The sequence below is a fragment of the Schistocerca gregaria genome, chromosome 6 (assembly GCF_023897955.1).
Source record: "Schistocerca gregaria isolate iqSchGreg1 chromosome 6, iqSchGreg1.2, whole genome shotgun sequence".
NCBI lineage: Eukaryota > Metazoa > Arthropoda > Insecta > Orthoptera > Acrididae > Schistocerca > Schistocerca gregaria.
The window spans coordinates 149546787-149565775 of NC_064925.1; positions in this window are offsets into that span (position 1 = coordinate 149546787).

Consider the following 18989-nt stretch of genomic DNA (forward strand, 5'->3'; position numbering starts at 1 on the left):
AGATACTGAAAGTTACATCATCCACTTTATTTTTATAAACTCTTTTGATCATGGAGCAAAGAAAGAAAAAATATTCAAAGTGTTTCTCTACTTTGAAGCACATCCAAAAATATTTCAAGTTACACCCTTTACCTAGCTTTTATTGTAAAATAGTTTTGAGCGCGTCGCAAGAAAAACTCAGAGTCTTTGGGTAGTCTTGAGCATCGCAAAAATACACAAGTAGCGTCCTTTACGTAATCATTGGGGTAAATAATTTTGAACATCGGATAAAAAAAAAAGATTCAGAATATTTTGAAATTTTTCAGCACAGTAAAGAACAATACTCTGATCTACTGCCTTTACATAAATCTTTGCACTAATTCTTTTGAACATGGAGCAAAAAAATTCAAAGCATTTGGATACCTTGGAGCATGTCCAAAAATACTAAACGTTACACCATGTAGATAATTTTTAGGTAAATACTTTTAAACATCGTGCAAAAATTTCGGAGCATCCAGACATTTTTCAGTACAATCAGAAATTTTGTGACGTACACTCTTTACATAATTGTATGAATCAATATTTTTGAACACGGAAACAAATTCAAAGCATGTTGAAGCTTTTGGGCAACAAGATGGCTTCAATGTGGTTGGCTTATTAGTTTGAATTGTCTAAAATGTATACGGCTGTGATTGGAGAAGAGGGGCAGAAAGGAGAGAGAGGAAGATGTTACACAACTCAACTGGACTATTTCCACTGTCTCAGATATTTTTAAAATTCCTTTAATAAGTGAAAATAAAAATTTAATTTCCCTCATTGTGGCATTTTTAAATTTCCCACAAATAAGGAACCATTTAAAAAGGGGCATGGCTTGCTCTTAGGCGGCAGTTTGTTCCAAAATTGTCCCATAACCTGTTTCATAATTTAGTTACACAGATATACAGATCCCAATAGTCAGTCAAGTCACATAATTAACAATGCATGAAAATTGCAAGCAATATTCACTAATGTCGATGACAGCATTTATAACAATTTCTATTTCTCCTTTCGCCCTGAGAGAGAGAATCTTGCAATTTCGGCAGTCTTGTGGCTGTTATCTGGCTCGCGAAAGGGAAGTTTTACTTAAAGGAATAGTCACAAAGCTGTTTTCCCCTGAAAGCGCTTCCCCGTGCAGATAGAAATCACAGGAGGACTGTCAGCCATTACAACGCAGGAATAGCACTGAGTGAGGTGTGTGCTATAGAATTGAATTGTGTTAGGAGCGAAAGGGAGCCCTTTCAGCTAAGACAAGAATCTCAAAGACAGGAAGAAACATGAGCTTACGACGTGTGAGCCCAGGTGTGACCTGTTGTAATGCATATTCAAATTCTAGTGAAGGGTTTTATGGTTGTCTTGTAGCAAATTGTTTTGATAATATGAGTGACTTCCCGCCTGTACGTACGTGGACGTGTTTTGGTGGCCTGTGTGTGATGCAGTACTCATACATATTTGCTTAACTGGGCCACGCCCAGTAATTTTCGCTTAATGAGGCGTTATTAATTGTGCAACTTCTTATTTTTAAATTTGTGTTATAATATGGTGAGGTTTCTGTCCCTGAAGGTGATCGGGGTATGACCTCTGGCATTCAAGCTAAGCATCTCAGCCTCCACCTTACTGTGTGACGCAATGTTGATGACATCCTAGATAAGAGGGTGTGCCTTATGATGTAACCCAAAACGCTGTCCTTTGTCCTGGAATTGGAATTATCTTCTTATTTTTTACATAACGCTGAACTGACGAAAAATATGGGTTGTTACGTTTTCTAATGTACCAACTTTAGTTACAGAATACAGAAGATGGAGAGATGAAAGCATAAAAGAAATTGCAACTGCAAAATGTTCTTGCCAAAAAACGGAATAATACTAGTAAATAAGCTGTCTTATGTAGGGTAAGGTGCCCATTTTCAGATGGTGACCCAATTCCAGACGGTGGATATTTGCTCCCTGAACAGCGCTGCCGATGGGGAAACTAGTTGAATCATTATGCTTCCAGCATTTTAGTATCTTGCCAAATTGCAAGTGCATTCTTCACATTCCGTCCTGATAGCTTATTTCTTTTCTTAATATCTTATATTCGGATGTAATATTTTGTAGACACAATGTAAGCATTACAGCTATATGGTAAGTAGTTTGATATTTTAGTTTTATTTACATCTACATCTACATCATACTCCGCAAGCCACCTAACAGTGTGTGGCGGAGGCTACTTTCGGTAACACTATCTGAGCCCTCCAACTCTGTTCCACTCCCGAATAGTGCGTTGGAAGAACGATTGTCGGTGAGCCTAATTTTTCGAATTTTCTGCTGGTGGTCAATATTGAGATATATGAGGGGGGAAAGTAATATGTTGTCCGTCTGCCCCTAGAAAGTGCTGTCCCGAACTTTCAATAATAAATCTCTCCGTGACTCACAACGCCTCTCTTGTAACTTCCGTCAGTAGAGTTTGTTTAGCATCTCCCTAACGCTCTCTCGCTAGCTAAACGATACGGCGTCTAAACGCGATGCTCTTCATTGGATCTTCTCTATCTTCTTTATGAGTCATGCCTGATAGGGATCCCAGATAGATGAGCAATAGTCAAGAATCGGGTGAAAAAGTGCCTTGTAAACCACTTACTTCGTGGGGTTACATTTCCTTAAGATTCTTCCAATGGACCTCAGTGGTATCTGCTTTTCCCACTATGTGTTCTATGTGGTCATTCGATTTCAGGTCTCTCTGGGCACTTACGCCTAGATATTTTACGAATGACGCTGTCTCCAGCTGTTTGTCATCAATAGTGTAGTTGTAATATAGTGGATTTTTTTCCTATTTATACGGAGTATGTTAAATTCATTAACTTTCATGGTCAACTGCCAGATCCTGCACCATTCATCAATTCTCTGCAGGTCGTTCTGCGAATTCTTACTGTCTTCTCCCGCTGCTATTTTGGTATAGATAACTGCATCATTGGTGAATAGCCTTAAAGAGTATCCGACGCTTTCTTCTAGATCATTTGTATATATTGTAAACAGCAACGGTCCTATCACACATCCTTGTCGCACTCCCGATATTACCTTTACATCTGTCGATTTTGTTCCGTTAAGAGCGAGGTGTTGAGTTTTATGTGCAAGAAACTCTTCAGTCTAATCGCAAGTCTGCAGCGATACTCTGTAAGCTCGTATTATTTTCATAAACGGCAATGCGGGACGGTGCCAAATTCCTTACTGAAATCAAGTAACACGGCATCAACCTGAACGCCGTTGTCCACTCTGCTGTGGATCTCATGGGGGAACATCCCTTGAAACCTTACTCGGAACATGCTTGACTAGGGCATGCTGAAGGATACCTTTGATTTTTTCCATATATTAGTGATAAATGATACTTAATAAAACCTATGAGTAGTTTTTAAACGCAATAATCTATTACATGTGTTTGGCAGTGCAGAAATGTTTGTGACTTGGTACAGGTGCCTAATTTCTGATAGTGCTAGGGTGTCTAATTTCAACCTTCTGAGAAATGCGCCATTTTATAGATTTCTTTTCTATTTCGTTTCAGGAGATGGCTGTGAAGAAAAGAAAGTATTAGTTCGAGGAAAATATGAAGAAAGCTATGGAAGACATTACAGGTAACGAAATGGGGTTCTATACTTTTGGATAACGTAAAGAAAGGATACGTGGAAGAGAAACGGGGCTCTAGGAGATGCAGAAAATGTACTTTATGAGGAAATTTCGGCTCAAGGCAAGATACAATGCAAGCGGGCTTCTAGAAGAACTAGAAGAATCTTCAAATATCGGAGCACGCTAAAGGTCAGCCTTAAGATCAAGAAAGTACCTAAGATAGGCAGGGGCAAAGAAAATGGGAAGGTGAGTTATCATCTGCTGAGGATTACGAAAGCTCTGGCTCCCTTGTCTCGATGGATGATGAAGAAAGCGCAGATCAGGAATTAAATACGAAAAAGAATGGATAAGGTACTTAAGATGCTTGCCTCGGGTAAATGAACTGCGGGCTGGGACTGAGAAACATAGCTGAAATACGTACAAATGTGATAACTGGAAATGACGGTCTCGACGTAGTTGTAGGTGTATTATTATTTTAGTCGAATTGGAATACTTCTTTTACTTTTCGCGACAAAACAGTACTCCTACAGCTATGCAACCTTTAATTTTCCGAATGGAATAATCCTATCCGAAATTAAGAACCATAATATCTGAAATTGCACAATCTTGTCCTACACTCTTCAAAATGCAGAAGTTTCGTGATATTTCTTATCAAGTTTAATCTGTTGACTTGATTATAAAAGATGAAAAACAAACGAAGCCTATTATATTTTACGTATATCTGTAATTTTCCAGAGCATTCATCTGATTTTTAACCAACCATGTTCTCAGATTTCCGTTGGTATCCGAAAATATGCCACCTTACCCTACAATTTATCAAGACATTAATCTGCGTTATGCTATAGTGTGGTTGTAAAAGCTGGAGACTAAGACAGAAAGGGTTTGGAATCATCCCTCCTGAAACGAATGTGACATTGCAATTAATATCATCTGGAACCACTTGACACATTCAGCCTCTGGATGGTTTTTTTTCCGTGCCTATAAAACACATTGTCGCTTTATGTGCAACTACGCCTTAAAGGATAGTTAGTTTCACGCTAAGCTCCACGACAGACTATTTCACATTCGGTAGAATGACATCGTATCCCATCAGTTGTCAATACTCCGTTTCGCCAATATGGGTACTACCTACCTGAACGTCCTGTGGGGTTTCTAACTCCCAAAGAATTCGTCTTCGATCTTTATGGTGCGAGCCATTGTGACCACTGGTGCGCGTCATAGTACATACGATGTTCATGCTGCAAGTTATTGGTTTGTTTTGAACATTTCTTGAATGTCGACGATGACTTACATCACATGGAACAGCGGTCCCAACGTGGGGATAATTACCCCCGTATTAGTAAAATGACATTTTCTGAGGGGTAAAAATAAAAGAGTTGCACGGAAACTAAATTATCATTAATAATGTCACTACTTCATAAGACTGTAATGCTGATTATAGAAGTTATTAATATTTCCATTCTTTTTCAAGTACTAGCATTAACAAGTGACACAGCTTGCTGGGGTTTACAATTTGTGTTACAAATCTGTGAACAACAACTTATTTATGTAGTACACCCTTTACGCACATTCTTTGTTCTTTCTACCATGCACCAATAACAGCAAAATTGATTTTATATAAAAAATCTCACACGCTTACACATCTCACAGAAATACCTTCTCCAAGGTGTCCATAATTCTCATAACTGATCAGATATTGCTTCATTACTAGTTTCACAACAGTAAACGAATTAATTGACAGCACAATACAACAGTAACTTTGTAATACATGCTACGACACAAAGCATTGGCAGCCAAAAGACTTCAATTTCTATTGGTTCATAAGTAAGTAGCCCAATGATCAAGTGATTTACAGACAGTAGGCTTGATGGTTGCAGAAACATTTTAATCTGTTTTTTTTTAACTGCGTGCAGGATGTTGATAAAATAAATTATGCTATGGAGAGAAGTGGTTTTTGCTACAAGGGTCTACCATAAGTGTGGGTAGCATTTTTCTTCTTTTAGATATAGTTGTATGTTGCACTCGTGGTGCATTGAGAACTGAGTCATCATTCTACCAAATAAAAGGAGATAGTTAGAAATAAGCAGTATCAACTGTCTCACTGACCCTTTAGTTCGTATTTTAGTAAGCCATCAACAAAAACTAAATGTCATCTACCTTTCGTCATTTTAAAAAGTAAGTGTTAAATTATTTTTCACTCTAAAGACACGCGGGGTAGCTGCGCAATCTAAGCTGCCTTGCCACGGTCCGCGTGACTCCCCATGTCGGATGTTCGAGCCCTCCCTCGGGCTTGGGTGTGTGTTGTCCTCAGCGTAAGTTAGTTTAAGTTAGATTAAATAGTGTGTAAGCCTAGGGACGGATGACATCAGCAGTTTGGTCCCATAGGAACTTACCAACAATTCACTCTAAAGATCAACTGCGATGGTGGGGTTAGGGTTCTAGCGTGGGGCGGGGAGTCGGTAATAGGTAATACCTGATTATACTCAGGGGTAATGGTCTCAGAAGGATGGGGGACCACTGACGTAGACCGTTGATGTCTACACCTCCTGGACACTCATTTTCTGTCGCTCTCCTGGTGCACATGTTGAGTCTTTAGCAGTTAATATTTTTCTTGTCACAGCTGTTAATACAACTCTTTCGAACGAGCGTTACTAAAGGCTGAACTTATGGCCTCGCACTCAACGTTTCCCTTGTGAGAGAAAAACAAAATCAGGGTTCTGTATCTGCACAAATCGCAGTTTTAAATCAACAAGAGAAATTACTCATTGACATCCGTATCGAAAGTACAGAAGGGACCATATAAATGAGTTATGTTCAGAGTACATTCTCTGAAATACGAAAGTAGCTCCCTCGTGCTATAGCAAGAAGTGACATTTACAACTTTAAAGTGCACCGTCAGCGCAGGGCGAAGGCAAGAAGCGAATCGTAGCAGACGCAGGACGTTAACCAGGAAACGAAAAATAAGAATGCCACATTCTCTGTACTCAGACCTAACCCTCTTTGAAGGGACGGTAGAAGACTTCTAGCTAATGTGAGGGACGTAAATGTATCCTGAAGCACAAGAATAGAGGAGAACTCTACAAAATGTCCCTGGCATTGCGTGCAAATACGCAAAGAGAAATTCTAAGGTTAGTAACGAGTTTGAGTTGTCTTTTAGTATAGGTTGATGATGCATAAACAGTATGTACAAAAGGAGGTAATCCACAGAAACAGTCGGAGAAAAAAAGCTGTTCGCAAGGTGCTAGACTCCCCACGTTTCGTGGGAATGTTAATACAGGTGTCTTTTGGCGTAAACGCTGAATAGATTCTTGTTGGATTTGGAGTATTCACTTGGAGACCAATACACTCTTTCACCTTTCAGGGATTAACTCCCGGCAACAACAACTTCAGAATGCACGGAACACATCTTGGGAACCACCCCATAAGTGCTGCATATTATCTTGAAACTTCCTGGCAGATTTAAACTGTATGCCGGACCGAGACCGAGATTCGAACTAGGGATTTTTGCCTCTCACGGGCAAGTGCTCTACCGACTGAGCTACCCAAGCACGACTTATGCTCCGTCCTCACAACTTTAATTCCGCCAGTACCTTGTCCCCTACCTCCCAAACTTCACAAAAGCTCTCCTGAGAACCTTGCATATTATCTTGTTGCAACTCCTCAGTAGGCTCCAGATGTCCTGGGTTCCGCATCTTCCTGTTAGAACACTGAAGGCACCACTCAACAGGTTGTACTGCTTACTTTGTATGAGGGATGTTCAAAACAAAAGGTACAAAACAAAACTGTGGCTATAATTGAAGTATTTATGTGAAAGAAATCGCCAGAGGACCGAGCACAACTATCACACTGTATTACGAGCCGCAGGATTCCATGTCTACAGAATTCCGGCAGCTGTAACAGAAGTCAGTCCTCCAATCTCTCCTTCGTCGTCAGTGTCGAAGCGCTTACCTTCCAGATGTTTCTTAGCGGAACAGACACATGGAGGCCGCAGGGCGACATGTTCAGTAGGGCGGATGCTTAAGCTGCTCCCACTTGAAGTTGGCCATTACACTTCGTGTGACCTTGGAGACATATGGATGTGCGTTGTAATGGAGTAAAATGACTCAACCCGTGAGCAGTCGAGGCCGTTTGCTCTTGACGGACTTGCGTAGGCTACGGAGTGCCTCACAGTACACTTCGATCTTCATCATTTCTTCGTGCTCGAGGAACTGGACGAGACGAAACATCGAAAAAGACGGTATCACCTTGCCTGCTTTTATATGAAATAAAATGTAACTAAACTGAACCCGTGGTCTAGGGGACACAGTCGGCTCGCAGCCGTGCTAGCGTGCGGAGCTGCTCCGCGCGCCGTCCGACGCTCCGCTCTCGGCGATGTTTACTTCCGCGTCGCGGTGTTTGTGTCAATCGAGTCCAGTACTAACGTACACCATGGAGCACTCGTATCGCCGTGCAACGATCAAAGTAACGTTTCAGGCCGATCATCCACGACCCAGAGCTTTCGAAGTGGAACTTCATACGTGAGGATCTACGTTAGAACTCCCAGGACGTAACCGGCATACATTTCTCCATCACTGGAAGTGTTGTCTACATCAAGATGTCGACGAAGGAAATTTGCAATCACATAATTCACCTTCATGCCACCGGACTGAAATTTAAACACTATGATGGACATATTGGTGCTGTGACAGTCGCCCATGCTGGATTCGGTCTCCGGACATTGCGGGTGTTTGAGCTCTCGTTCGAGGTGCCTCAGGATGTGGTCATTGCCGCTTTCCAACCATATGGCACCGTCTTGGGTCACGTCGCAGGAAAGTGGCAGACATTTACGACCTACCCCGTATTAAATGGCGTCCGGCAAATAAAAATTGAGCTGACGAAACATGTCCCATCGTAATCGTACCTGATGATTGGCGGTGTGAGGGCCATCGTCATGTACGTGCGCAGGATGTGGCCAGGAGGGACATGTACATTCCGAATGTTTACACCGCCGTTTAATACAGACGCCGTTACGTGGAGACACCCAGGCTTCGACGTCACGTCCTTACCCATCACCTACGCCAAGGTTGCACAGGACCCCGTCGTGCCACTCTCGATTGCGCCAGCAGCATCGTCAACGCCACCCGCCACAGCACAACGCGCCGACGACACCAGCACGGCGTCGCCTCCACTGCTCGCTTCAGGACCGTAAGGGTTGCAGACCGCAACCAAGGTTCCTGTTGGAACCATGGACGTCGACCTCGGTGTCATGCCGACGTCTGCCTTTGTCCAGACAGATTCGGCGTCAGATGACGGGGACCACATTCTGATTCAGAAGGCTACATCAGAAAACGGCGGTCGCCTCGCAAACACAGGAAACGACGACGAACGCCTTCCGATGACGCCCTTTCTGAGACGGCACCGCGAGATGTCGACCTAATGTCTGACGGTCATCGCCCACATTTTGGCCAGTCACGCGATGTGGCAGCAACAAGCGCCCCTCCTGTGACGCCTACTCTCCCAGCCAAGGACGTGTCCTCGCAGTTGTCAACGAATGATGACGGCGGCCCCCCTGCCACTCATGTTGCGGAATCCACAACACCCGTTCCGGCAGTACGTGACCGTCACATGTCCACGTCGTCAGCTTCCTGGGCCTATGACGTTGAAGAAGAAGTGGAACAGACTGCCAGCGTGTCTGCACAGGAGTCCACCTCGGCGACTCTGGGGCTGGCCCCCCGCCAGTAATTATCACCACCGCGGCACCACCGGCGGGTCTCCACCTGCCGGCTACTTCTACCGCACGTTCTGTAAATACTGAGGATGGCCGTACACAGCAATACCGTATTGCCACGATGAATCTTGCTTGCCACCATTCGTGCCCCCCATAAACTGGCCATGTTCAGAGACACTATTTACTCTGCGGATGTGGATATAGCACTCTTACAAGAGGTGTTTGTGGCTGACTTCCTAGTTCCCACCGGATACAACGCCCGTGTTTCCCCAACATCCGACACCGGTAGTGGCGTCGCCATCCTGCTACGCGACGGACTCCCTGCAGAGGACGTCATCTACCTGCCCACTGCGCGAGGTATGGCCCTCACACTGTTCGGCGTGCGTTTATTAATATCTACGCTCCGTCCGGCACTGGCCGCCGTCATGACCGACAAACTTTTTTGCCGAAAGAGTCACACCCCTCTTCACCGGTCCGCAGGACGATGTGGTACTCGGTGGGGATTTTAACTCGACACAAGAGCCCGCGGACCAACTCCCGCGACATTCCCCTTGTGCATCTCTCTCAGTGGTCATCGACCGTCTACGACTTGTTGACACATGGAAGAAGCTCCACGGAATTCAACCGGGCTATACATTCTACACCTCTCACTCGTCAAGCCGCATAGATTGCATCTACGTTACCCGCTCCCTTGCTGATGGCACACGTCATGCGGAAGTCTGGCCCTTGGCCTTTTCAGACCATGATGCGTACCTCTGTGACGTCACCCTCGCCTGACAGCAAGTGTGACATAGTCGTGGTCTGTGGAAACTCAATGTCGCTCACCTGACCTCCTCAGACTGTCGCCGTACGGTCGAAGCAGCGTGGGCACGCTGCCACCATCGTCGAGAAGCCTATGACTCCACCTTATCATGGTGGCTCTCCTGTGCAAAGCCGACCCTCAGGAAGACTCTGATGAGTTATGGAAAGGAATTAAAGGCGTGGCAAACTAATACCCTGCACTTCTACTACACCATTCTACGTGACTGTAGGACGATGCCTTTCTCGCCAGCCCGGCAGTCGATGGTCCATCGCACGAAGGCGCAGTTCTCCATGATCGTGCGGCGTAACTTGGAAGGCACTGTAGTCCGTTCTCGAGCTTCTAATCGAATCCCTCAAGAACGTCCGTCGATGTACCACCTCCTTCAGAAACGGCAACGACGACGACGAGCTCTGATCCAAGTCCTCACTGATGTGGAAGGGCGCCGGCACGACACCCAACAAAGCATCGGTCGTACTCTCCGTGCTCGTTTTGCCGGGCTGTACGCAGCGGTACCGCATTCTGCAGCACTGATCATAGAAGTCGCTCAGCTTACTACGAACGCTCTTCCGGAGGATGCAGTGCATGACCTCCAAGACGACGTAACCACAGATGAAGTGGTAAATGCTATCAAGGCGGGTTCCGATAACAGATCTCCTGGACTTGGCGGTATACCCATCGAATTTTATAAAAGTTTTCACTATTTGTTGGCTTCCACGTGGACGCCAATCGCACAAGAGCTGATGTCACCGATGACAGTGATCCCGAACGCTTTTCTAGAAGGCATTATTATCCCCGCACATAAACTGCGCGGGTTATCGAGGGTCCAGGACTATCGACCAATTACTTTGCTCAACAGCGACATGAAAATATTCACTCGGCTACTGGCATCGCGACTCAAGACGGTCGCACGTTACGTCACATCCTGCGACCAGACTTCCCTAGGAAGCGACAACAACATCCGTATGGCCCTTTGCCGTTACAGATAGCATTAGCGCATTATCAGCGTCTACCTGGCGCCTTGGCTTCACTGGACTTTAGCCAGCCTCTCGACCGTGTTGACCATTTCTATTTACGGACAGTTCTTCAGCATATGGGTTTTCCTGGCGGTATTGTCACAGTGGTTACGCGCCTGTTGTGTAGTGCAACCTCTAAAATCATGTACAATGGTCGCCTTTCACCGTCCGTGGTCATCGCACGATCTGTACGACAAGGCTGCCCCCTTTCCACGATTTTGTATGCTTTCTCCTTGGAACCCCTGCTACAGGGCACGTGCCAACGTTTGGAATGTATGGCTGTACACGGCCACCGTTTTTGTTGTACAGCCTACGCAGACGACATAGTACTATATCTCCGCAGTGAAGATGAAGTACGAGCAGCACTGATATGGGTGGCGACTTACGGCGAAGCGTCGGGAAGCTGCCTCAACGTGTCAAAATCCAAGGTCCTGCTCATTGGTGAGGGCTTGCCGGAGAGATGCGTTGCCCCCCTTAGTGTCGCTGCCACCATATGGTGCCTTGACTTGATTTCACAGCAGACCTGCGCCGCTCAGCGACTATCAATGGTAGACGCTTGCTACAGACAATCAGAGCAAATCTCGCAGATCACCGGCTACGAGCTCTCGACGTTATCCAACGCGCGCAATACGTGAACATGTATCATGCTTCCCGTATACCACATGTGGCTCAAGTACTACCAGTCCCAAATCTCCTGGCCCGACGACTGTTGATGGCTTTCGGCTCCTTCGTCAGCTCGGGGATGTTATTCAAGGTGCAATATGAATCCCTTGCACTGCCACGAGATCGTGGCGGTGTGGGACTCATCCACGTGCCGACTCGTGTCAAGGCACTATACGTCAGCCCCCAACTAAAACTTTGGCACCGTTGCCCGCAGAGCCTTACTAGCCTCCTGCTTCAGAACTTTGCCACCGGCCTCTTTGTCCGCCCCAGCTCTGGTATCGACATTTGCAACCCCCTTTTATTACATCCAACGATTTTTCCTCGAGTTCAGTTATATCTACCGGTCCTTACCACTTCCACGTTTGTACCTAACGAAAACAGTCTCCGAATTGTTACAACAGTGCCGCCCGTCCAACACCATCGAACGTAAGTACCCACAGTACGTGTGGCGACACATATGGAAGGCGATCCATGCGCGTTTTCTTGAATCAGACGTTCAATCAGCGTGGTACAGCTCCGTGAGTGGCAAACAAGTTAACCGAGATCGTCTGCACCGCATCCATCTCGCCTATTCATCGCTCTGCACCCACTGTGGAGTGGGTTCCACTGTGGCACAGCATTCGACGTCTGGACACTTGCGTGGCGAATTTTGGCGTTTCTTACTTGCCAGATACCGACTCAGATCGACGTCCACATGCTTTTGTACCCCGATAAGACTTTCTACCCCTCCGCCAAAACTCACTCTGCGAATCGGATCTGTGGCTACACGATCCGCTATCTTTTTACTTCTGGCGACAAGTCTACGCTAGGATATTGGACTTATCTCAACGAACGACACTGCGTCCTGTTACGCAACCCACGCTATAAACAATATTTTTCCAATTTCTTACGGAGCACTTTCGATGACCCACCTAGTAGCTGGAACGTCAAAGCCCTGAGAAGCTAAAAACTGTATAAACCGAGCCGAACTGAATAGATCTGGTACCCAGAACCCACGCCTACGCCATGCGAAGACACGTTTGGACGAGCTGGCACGCTGTAGGAGGAGGCACTTCAGGAGCCCCTGAAAGAACTGGACTTTAACTACAAGTCACACGACGACTTAACGTTGTAAAAAAAATTAAAAAAAACTCTTCCTTATTTAATCCTCATAATATCATAATTTGTTCTTAAAAAAATGGGTTTGGCTTTGAAAAAAAAAGAATTGTTACAAAAGATTGCTTCTTCTCCAACAAGACGAAGGAGACACATTTTTGCTTACTGGAAGGAGAAACCGGTATAATTGGAGTCTTTGTTTTCTTTTGCAAAAAAAACTTTTCGTTATTTATTCCTCATAAATTGTTCTTAAAGGAAAAAGAAATTTGAGTTTGGCTTTGAAAAAAAAAATTGTTACAGATGATTGCTTCTTCGCCAACAAGACGAAGGAGACTCATTTTTGTTTACTGGAAGGAGAAACCGGATAATTGGAGTCTTTGTTTTCTTTTGGAAAAAAAGGGTAGCGAAAAAAAGGGGTAGCGTCTTTGATAACAAAATATAAAAAGAAAAAAAAGCGGTTCAGGCGCAAAAAAAAGAAAAAAAGGGGGTTCGTCTTTGATTCATAATCAAAACGTCTTCGGTCCTCGGTTCGATCCCCGCCACTGCCGAAATTTTGATAAATAATCAGCATTGGCGGCCGAAGACTTCCGGCATAAGAAGTCAGCCTCATTCTGCCAGCGGCCTTGTCAAAGAGGAGCGGATAGAGGTTCAGGCACTCTCTTGTCCTAGGGGTGGGAAATTGCCCCTAAGGGCAGAAGAATCAGCAATGATCAACGACATGAGCATGCAGAAGGCAATGGAAACCACTGCATTAAAGACACGTAACGTGTATCCACAGGACATGTAGCCTGTAGTTGAAGAAGTGTCATGATGATCTCTCCATTGGCAAAAGATTCCGGAATAGTCCCCCATTCGGATCTCCGGGAGGGGACTGCCAAGGGGGAGGTTACCATGAGAAAAAGATTGAATAATCAACGAAAGGATAACGTTCTACGAGTCGGGGCGTGGAATGCCAGAAGCTTGAACGTGGAAGGGAAACTAGAAAATCTGAAAAGGGAAATGCAAAGGTTCAATCTAGATATAGTAGGGGTCAGTGAAGTGAAGTGGAAAGAAGACAAGGATTTCTGGTCAGATGAGTATCGGGTAATATCAACAGCAGCAGAAAATGGTATAACAGGTGTAGGATTCGTTACGAATAGGAAGGTAGGGCAGAGGGTGTGTTACTGTGAGCAGTCCAGTGACCGGGTTGTCCTAATCAGAATCGATAGCAGACCAACACCGACAGAGATAGTTCAGGTATACATGCCGACGTCGCAAGCTGAAGATGAACAGATAGAGAAAGTGTATGAGGATATTGAAAGAGTAATGCAGTATGTAAAGGGGGACGAAAATCTAATAGTCATGGGCGACTGGAATGCAGTTGTAGGGGAAGGAGTAGAAGAAAAGGTTACAGGAGAATATGGGCTTGGGACAAGGAATGAAAGAGGAGAAAGACTAATTGAGTCCTGTAACAAGTTTCAGCTAGTAATAGCGAATACCCTGTTCAAGAATCACAAGAGGAGAAGGTATACTTGGAAAAGGCCGGGAGATAGGGAAGATTTCAATTAGATTACATCATGGTCAGACAGAGATTCCGAAATCAGATATTGAATTGTAAGGCGCACCCAGGAGTAGATAAAGACTCAACTCGCAATATAGTAGTGATGAAGAGTAGACTGAAGTTCAAGACATTAGTCAGGAAGAATCAATACACTAAGAAGTGGGATACGGAAGTTCTAATGAATGACCAGATACGTTTGAAGTTCTCTAGCGCTATAGATGCAGCAATAAGGAATAGCGCAGTAGGCAACAGAGTTGAAGAGGAATGGACGTCTCTAAAAAGGGCCATCACAGAAGTTGGGAAGCTAAACATAGGTACAAAGAAGGTAGCTGCGAAGAAACCATGGGTAACAGAAGAAATACTTCAGTTGATTGATGAAAGGAGGAAGTACAAACATGTTCCGGGAAAATCAGGAATACAGAAATACAAGTCGCTGAGGAATGAAATAAATAAGAAGTGCAGGGAAGCTAAGACGAAATGGCTGCAGGAAAAATGTGAAGACATCGAAAAAGATATGATTGTCGGAAGGACAGACTCAGCATACAGGAAAGTCAAAACAACCTTTGGTGACATTAAAAGCAACGGTGGTAACATTAAGAGTGCAACGGGAATTCCACTCTTAAATACAGAGGAGAGAGCAGATAGATGGAAAGAATACATTGAAAGCCTCTATGAGGGTGAAGATTTGTCTGATGTGATAGAAGAAGAAACAGGAGTCGATTTAGAAGAGATAGGGGATCCAGTATTAGAATCAGAATTTCAAAGAGCTTTGGAGGACTTACGGTCAAATAAGGCAGAAGGGATAGATAAAATTCCATCATAATTTCTAAAGTCTTTAGGGGAAGTGGCAACAAAACGACTATTCACGTTGGTGTGTAGAATATATGAGTCTGACGACGTACTATCTGACTTTCGTAAAAGCATCATTCACACAATTCCGCAGACGGTAAGAGCTGACAAGTGCGAGAATTATCGCACAATCAGCTTAACAGCTCATGCATCGAAGCTGGTTACAAGAATAGTATACAGAAGAATGGAAAAGAAAATTGAGAATGCGCTAGGTGACGATCAGTTTGGCTTTAGGAAAAGTAAAGGCACGAGAGAGGCAATTCTGACGTTACGGCTAATAATGGAAGCAAGGCTAAAGAAAAATCAAGACACGTTCATAGGATTTGTCGACCTGGAAAAAGCGTTCGACAATATAAAATGGTGCAAGCTGTTCGAGATACTGAAAAAAGTTGGGGTAAGCTATAGGGAGAGACGGGTCATATGCAATATGTACAACAACCAAGAGGGAATAATAAGAGTGGACGATCAAGAACGAAGTGCTCGTATTAAGAAGGGTGTAAGACAAGGCTGTAGCCTTTCGCCCCTACTCTTCAATCTGTACATCGAGGAAGCAATGATGGAAATAAAAGAAAGGTTCAGGAGTGGAATTAAAATACAAGGTGAAAGGATATCAACGATACGATTCGCTGATGACATTGCTATCCTGAGTGAAAGTGAAGAAGAATTAAATGGTAAGGAATGAGGAGGTTCTACGCTGAATCGAAGAGGAAAGGAATATGTGGAAAACACTGATAAGGAGAAGGGACAGGATGATAGGACATCTGCTAAGACACGAGGGCACGAGGGAATGACTTCCATGGTACTAGAGGGAGCTGTAGAGGGCAAAAACTGTAGAGGAAGACAGAGATTGGAATACATTCAGCAAATAATCGAGGACGTAGGTTGCAAGTGCTACTCTGAGATGAAGAGGTTAGCACAGGAAAGGAGTTCGTGGCGGGCGCCGCATCGAACCAGTCAGTAGACCGATGGGAAAAAAAAAAAAAAAAAAAAAGAAAAAAAAAAAAAAAACTGATACAGGATCGAGAAGCAATCCGTACCTTTCGTGTTACGATGTTAACACAGCCGTCTCAGAAATATGTAATGCACGAGCACTTTCCAATGAGATTGTGACAGTATGTATCAACAAATGTTTTGGATAAATTTCGTAACCGCAGCAAGTAATCGAGATATACCTACAATATCTACCCAATGCACTTTCTTAATTTGGGTAATGTATTACAGTAAAACCATTGGCAATCAGGGAGATTTCTGTAGTTTAAAAAGAGCTTGTCGTAGGACAAACGCTTGCTGCATGAGTCCATTGTATAATAGCCAACTTCATAAAAAGAAAGAATCGATCGGATTTCATGCTCGGTCGACGCTGGGATCACTAAAGAAGAGGCTTAATCCACCAATAGTTCCTGAAAGCATTTCTAAAGCTGAATTTTTCCACAAAAGTAAGGAACTGGTTCTGCAGTCATCCTTTTTCCGTTAGTTTGTTTTTTTTTCTGTAGGAGTGTAAAAAAATAAGGGCATTTTGTTGAGGACGAAGTAAAACTCCTTTTGTGAGCACACGTCAACAGCAAACGCTCAAAACTGATGACTAAAACTACTTTTGTGAGTATACGTCAACATCAGTGGTGTAAAAGTGATGACTGACGAGTGAACACTTGCTTCCTGACCTATCCTGTTACCATAAGCGACAGCTGCCAATGTGCATGTCGATGCTAGTTGTGACGTCAAAGCGCGGTTACTAACATATACTCTGGCTGCCCCAGAGGTACCATTTCATACTGTACATCGGTAGTTGTTTTGTCTGGGTGAAAGGGGAACTGGTGGAGTTCGACACTGATTGTGGTACACTGTACCAAATTACATGTAAAGGTAAACTCATGCGTATCGTGAGGAGCTGGTACTAATTCGTAACTTTTCATTATTTCTTCGTTAGGCATGACTACAGACACGTACTTCATTTATGTTGCGTCAGTTACAAGAAGTATCAGTTAAAATAAATACTCCCGTTCGAATTTAAAGCAATTCTTTATTGGAAGATTCCGCAGATGGCGATGTCGTGAGTCATTGAAATATTATGCTATATAAAATATAAAGGCTGAAAACAACAAGCATCTAGAATCAGTAATCTAGGAAAATTGTTTCCAAACATTCGCTAACGATGAAAAAGTATGCAAAAGCAGGCAAGAACATGCGGAATAACTAAGAATATTTGCAATAAAAGTGCCTATCGAAAAATACAAAAATCACACAGTGCAGCACAGTAATGAAAACAGAATACTTGTACCCAAATGAATCACTGAATTATAAATAAGGCATACTATAAGTATTGAAGAGAAGAGTTTTGTTGAAAATTTTAATTGTCATTAAACACAGATGACTGAAAACTAAGATGCATTGGTGGATTACGTCAATACAACGAAGAAAGCGAATAGAAACAATAAGGATGTAGCAGGTGTAATAATTACTTACTGCAAAACAATATTCTTCTGAGTGAATGGAAACAACGTTCCTACTACGCAGCTTTCCACCAAATGACTTGACACGCAAGTGTTATGTGTGAAATTTAGGAAGTATATGAATGAATTACTGGTTATGAACACCAGTGCATTAGTAGGAAACATAAATGGTGCTTTGAAACGAAATAATTTGCGCAAATAAATATTCAGTGAATGGAATGTATTTGCGCTGTGGAGCTGTTAAAACGTGGCACATAACAATATCATTGCATACGGAGACAAAATGAATACCACAAATGCAAACGCAAATAGGATGGCTGATCATCCAAAGGAATTGTTTTTACTGCAGGCAGGAATCTCAGAAGATAACTAAGCTCACACACGATCACAGCTATGAACTATTCTCACATCCAGAACTGCAACAAAGAGAAGTCTGCGATGAAAGGAATTATGCAACGAAAACATTCAAGAACGTCATTCAGAAAGGAAACTTATACACACAGAAAGATGTGAGAATAAACATGGAGACTCATATGAAAAATTGCAGTCCAGTATTTTTGGACTCAGTAAACTCTGTTTTGATGCTCGACAGCATTTGTATTTTTAAACAAGTGATTCGGACAACTTCATGAGCTTAGAGATGACATCGAATTAGACATGTGGGTATTGCCGGCCGGTGTGGCCGTGTGGTTCTAGGCGGTTCAATCTGGAACCGCGTGACCGCTACAGTCGCAGGTTCGAATCCTGCATGGGGCATGGATGTGTAATGTCATTAGGTTAGTTAGGTTTAAGTAGTTCTAAGTTCTAGGGGACTAATGACCTTAGATGTTAAGTCCCATAGTGCTCAGAGCCATTTGAACCATTTAATATGTATTGTCAACAAAATGAGGCTACATATGGTTTACTTGAATTCTTAAACGATCTTCACTTACTGGCAAGGGAGAAAGTTTAAACTGTGGCATTATAAAAAGTGCGAATGGCATAAGCTACAATTGAACATACAAAATCTTCAAGATATTTGTCGCATCCAAAACAAAGACACTAACATAGTTCATGTGCTGCTATAGAGGGTTGTGTTCTGACACGGGCAGAAACCCCAGGAGTATCCTGAACTGTTCCTGCTGCTGTTGCTATCCGGACAACCAGATTCTCTTCTGATGCAACAGGAGTTGTGTAAACAAGGTTGCGCATGTCCAGAGGGGACATATCTGAGGATCGAGCAGGCCATGGAACAGGACCACCTCTATTAATTCACGTTT